This window comes from Oratosquilla oratoria, chromosome 36, assembly GCF_046742065.1.
Source record: "Oratosquilla oratoria isolate Oo_2021 chromosome 36, ASM4674206v1, whole genome shotgun sequence".
NCBI classification, from domain to species: Eukaryota; Metazoa; Arthropoda; class Malacostraca; order Stomatopoda; family Squillidae; genus Oratosquilla; species Oratosquilla oratoria.
In genome coordinates this window covers 24946461-24951736 of record NC_134812.1, presented here as the reverse complement: position 1 = coordinate 24951736, position 5276 = coordinate 24946461, and the positions used below count along the sequence as shown (strand labels likewise).

At 35.1% G+C, this 5276-nt stretch overlaps 1 protein-coding gene across 1 annotated transcript in view; it reads right to left on the bottom strand.

The window, feature by feature from the left end:
• Nucleotides 1-4946, bottom strand: part of LOC143018910 (uncharacterized) — a 379505-nt gene extending 374559 nt beyond the window's left edge. Inside the window, exon 1 of the mRNA XM_076174492.1 lies at nucleotides 4723-4946. The gene's annotated coding sequence lies outside the window, so the exon portion shown is untranslated. The remainder of the gene's footprint in view (nucleotides 1-4722) is intronic.
• Between the last annotated feature and the right edge of the window lie 330 nt (nucleotides 4947-5276).

The window sequence follows — 5276 nt, the reverse complement described above, 5'->3', positions numbered from 1 at the left end:
ATGGGGGAGAAGGAATAGGAAAGAAGGGATGGAAAGGAAGGAATAGGGATGAGGGAATAGGGAAAATAGAGTGGCGAAGAAGAGATGGGGGTAGAATTCGCCCTAGTAACCGACCTGGACCACATCGGCACTCGAAAATAATAATCATCCGAATCCATCTACACTATCTACAGTGACAACATCCCCCTCCCTGAACTCTGTAAACGTAACCGAAGTCTACTTGCTCTCAAGCATCGAGTGTGAGAGCACGAAGTATGCCCCAACCGGGCTGACACATCGAGTAAGATTCGCCATGGAACCCATTCTTCGTCCTCTCACGCTTAATGCTGTTGTGCAAGAAGGCATTGGTTACCCTTTTAAAGTTCTGGGAAGGGATTGCTGTCACCGTGGGCAGTTTGGATGGATTCCAACCATTTTTATTTTTTGAGTGCCGACGAGTCCTATGGCGAATTCTAGTCGGTGCGTCAAGCCGGCTGGCGCATTCTTCGTCCTCCTTTATTCGATATTTTGGTGCAGGGAGACTTTCATTGCTATTTTAGAGTTGGTTTGGGGAAACGGATGCTCTAAACTTCAATCTAGGAATTTTCTGATACCATTCCCCAACCCATATTTTCCATCAGATTATTTTATTCTGCTGAGAATAACCCAATAGATACCTAAAGATACTAATACTTGTTCATATTAATAGTGTTACCACAATTGATTGCAATTAAAGAGTATGTCGAGAGGAGAATTATTTTTTTTTCAACGAAGATCTTGAACGCAACAGCATATACAAATAAACAAATAATTGAATAAAGATATGAATAAATACCTAGTCATTACTAAACACAAAATGCCAGTTGACACATATTTTTTCGCCAGATTACAAAGCTACAGAAATATATGACGTCACTTTTACATTAATCATTATTTATTTGTGAAAAAACGCGGAATTAAGCGGGACTTGAACAGGGTTCTGGCCGATGAAAAGTATATAAAGACGGCGTTTAGATGGGTTCACTCTTAACTAGATGAAATTTATAATGTTTTTTTTTTATATCTGCCAGGCTGTTTTAATCATCTCCATAGCCCTCGATGTCAAAGGGAATCATTCCAAGGCGACGCAAGTTCACTGTTCTAGAAAACTTCGACAATTTTTAACGATATAAATAAAAGTTATTCTTAGATACCGATCTTGGCAATCAAACAATCTCTCTCTTTTTTTTCTAAGTCTTGTTTTACTAGTTCTTTCTCTTATGGTACTTTAGCCTCTACAAGACAACCATGCTAAGCTCTTTCTCAACAGATGTTACTTAGGACCCTTTTGGCTCGAGAAACTCAAAGCGTCAGATGTGGACCATGGAGATAAAGAGGAAAATAGAACACAATAGGCCTTCCTACCAACTCCTCACATAATAAACACACCAATATCATCACCCTTAACGGGACGAGGAAGCTCCTGAAAGCCGAATGGAGTTGTCTGGCCTTAGCTAGAACGTCCTCATTAAAGTGATCATTCTCTGTTAGAGGAAGAAATTACTTGAGGAGGTTCAGGGTAGCGCTAACGAGGTACTCGCACGCACCAGTTAAGTGTCTCGCAGTTGCTCCAGGGTCTGAGTATTGAGAGGGGCCAAGACTCCCACAGAATGCACATAAATGTTTTTGAAAGAGTATGACTTCCAATTAAGTTGAAGGAGATTGAGATTCAATCTTAATTAAATTTTACAATAATCACTAGCGATTGTTATTTGTCATGTGTATACAAACAGCAAAATGAGGGTGGAATGTTCAGCCGAAACCAACCTTTGTTATAATTATTATTAAGCTTATACCAAGTCATTCTTCTGACCTTGCATTAGTTATTGAGTTATTGTCAAAGAATTTTATTATATCAAAAGGAAGCTCTCTACTCGTAACCATTTATAAGTTATTAGCATTTTTTTTTTGTATTTCATTGGCACCTGTTTATCTCTTCCTCCCAAATAGATTTCGAGCGATAGACATGGTTAGGTATGGTTATATTAGATATGATTAAATTTACAAAGGATTACAAAGGCGGAGCATGCCGACAGGAGACCTTTTGGTCCATATCTAGGTCGGATGCGAAAAAAATCATAATAGTAATAAATGAATAAATAAAAACTATAATAATATAAATAGCAAATAAAATACATAAACAAATGCATATGTATAGTTAAATAATAAACAAACAGGTAAATAGTAAATAACAATAAGTTGACATATAACTAATAATGAATGAGAATCAGACAAATGATAACAAAATAAAAACAAATAATATAAGATAAATTATAATCATTATAACATCTTGCTTAGGTGTTTATCTAAATGATTCTAAAAGCTTCGAACTGAACTACATTGCACTGCCTCTGCAGGAAGTTTATTCCATTCATTAACTACACGGTTGGCGAAGTTGTTTCTACCCACTTCCAAATTTAATCTATTTCCGGACAGTTTGAGACCATTGTTTCTTATCTGATTCTCATTCATTGTGAAAATTTTGTCACTTTTGATGTTGTCAATTCCCTTTAGAATCTTAAAGACCTGTATCAAGTCACCTCTGAGTCTACGCTTTTTTGGGGAAAACAGATTCATATGTTTTAGTCGATTTTCGTATAATTTATTTTTGATATTTGGAATCAGTTTTGTGGCTCGCCGTTGTACTTTTTCCAGTCTGTCAATGTCTTTAATGAGATTCGGTGCCCATACGGAAACAGCATATTCCAAATGTGGACGAACTAACGATTTATATAGCTTGTTAATGAGTGATGGACTTTTGAAGTCAAAGGATCTTGCAATCGGTCCTAGAATCTTATTTGCTTTCGCAGAGGCTGAAATACACTGTTTGGATGATTTGAGATCGTTACTGATAATTACGCTGAGATCTTTTTCACTATTTACTTTTGTTAACGAATTTCCAAATAACTTGTAATCGTACTTACTGTTATTTTTACCTATGTGCATCACCTTACATTTACTTGTGTTAAATTTCATTAACCACTTTTCAGACCATTGCTGTATTTTATCTAAATCTTCTTGAATAACTAATTGGTTTAAGTGATCATTTGCCATTCCGGACAGTTTTGTATCATCAGGAAATTTGGAAACAGTAGATTTTAGTCCATGGTCTATATTATTTGTATATACTATGAATAGAAGTGGCCCAAGAACGGAACCCTGAGGAACTCCACTTTTAACATGTTTCCATCAAGAAGTTTTTCCATTTAAAACAACTCTCTGTTTTCGATCATTCAACCAATTACTAGCCCAACTTAATAGGCTACCACTTATTCCGTGTGAAGCTAATTTAGTAAGTAGTCTTTCGTGGGGGATGGTATCAAAATCTTTTGCAAAGTCTAGATATATTAAATCTATATGGTTTCTTTTGTCATAATTCGAGATAACTGTGTTGTAGAATTCGAGTAAGTTAGTCACGCAAGAACGTTTCCTTCTGATACCATGCTGGCTATCATTTATTAAACGGTTACTTTCTAAATGATGTTCGATAATGATAGTTTCCATTATTTTTCCTACGATTGAAGTCAAACTTATAGGCCTATGATTATTTGGTTTCTTTTTTGTCACCTTTTTTGACTATGGGAGTAACGTTATCTAGCTTCCATTCTCTTGCAACATCTCCGGATATGATGAATTTCTTGAAAATAATTTCTAATGGAACAACAATCTCATTTTTCATTTCCTTTAGGGTTCTTGGATGCCAGCCGTCAGGCCCTGGTGTTTTATTTACTTTTTGTTTCTCTATACATGTTTTAATTTTTTCTTTTGTTATATTTACCGTAGTAAGTTTACCCTAGGCTTTTCACAGGTTTAAGTTTGAAGTTCACTTTGAGGTGCTTCGTTTACGAATACCGAGCTAGAATAATTGTTTAAAATATTACACATTCCTTCATTTGAATATTCAAGTTAGGTACGGTCAGGATATTTCTTTAGAAGTGCACACCTACGCGATATAGCATTGAAAAATAGATATCAGATTTGTAATTTATAATACATCAACGTAATATACGTTTTTTTACGGAATTCAATAATAAAGATAGTTGATAAAAGCAATACACTATCAGACAGAGCCGCGGCGACTGCTTGAAACGCCATCTTTGTTTTGATAGATGCGGAGGTCAAAGTACACATGACGACCCTGGTGACCTCTAGAATTACAGGTACCGTATTACTAAATGCGGTAGGTAGGTTTGGTTAGGTAGGTTTGGTTAGGTTAGAGTAGACGAGTTTATCATACTTTAATTTCTTCAACATCCGCATCTATCAGGACAAATATGGTGTCTCAAGCAATCGCTGCGGCTCCGTTCGATAGTGTATCGATTTTAGCAACTATTTTTTTTATTAATTTCCGCCAAAATAAAACTTATATTACGTTGATGTATTATATTTTACAAAATCTATATTTAATTTTCTAACGCTTATCGCAAAGGTGTGCACTTCTAAAATTTAACAAAGCTAGGTTAGGTATGATTAGGTTAGATGTGGTTAGGTTAAGTATGGTTAAGTATGGTTAGGTATGGTCAGGTTAGGTGAGGTTAAGTTAGGTTGATTACGTTATATTGTTACGTTTCGTTACGTTGTTTCGTTATATTGTTACGTCAGGAAATCTATTCCGGTCCATTAACGGGGAACAAACCAAATGTTCTTTCTCTTCGTCTTCTAATAATTTCATTCCATTGAGTAAAAAGTTGACAAATTACTTACCTTACACTATGTCAGTCCTGTTCATTTTAGAACATTTTCTGATTTCATTGTATCTACATGCCACTTTCCTCTTCCTTGTAGACACAATGAAAATTAACACTGGATCCACCTTATGATCACTACACAAATCAAACGTAAGAAAAGGCCTTGTTAATATCAAAGTTCTTGTGACTGCAAGCAACGAATAGAAGTCGTGAAATTAAGACTGTGGAAATAAGTAGTTAAAAATGCACTAAGCCCTCCAGGAAAGGATATTTAGGTCCTTTCGGTAACAGCGGAAACAAACAATTGAAAAATGTAAACACCAAGTCGTGACGTCACAAGCCCGCAGAAATTATTCTGCTGAAGAAATACGGGAAAGCTCGCTGAAGGGCGTGTTATTGTCGATGCACGAACAGCGGCAAAAACTCCTGTCGACAGATGTCACTAGTATCTGATGACAATTATATATATATATATATATATATATATATATATATATATATATATATATATATATATATATATATATAAATATATATATATATATATATATATATATATATATATATATA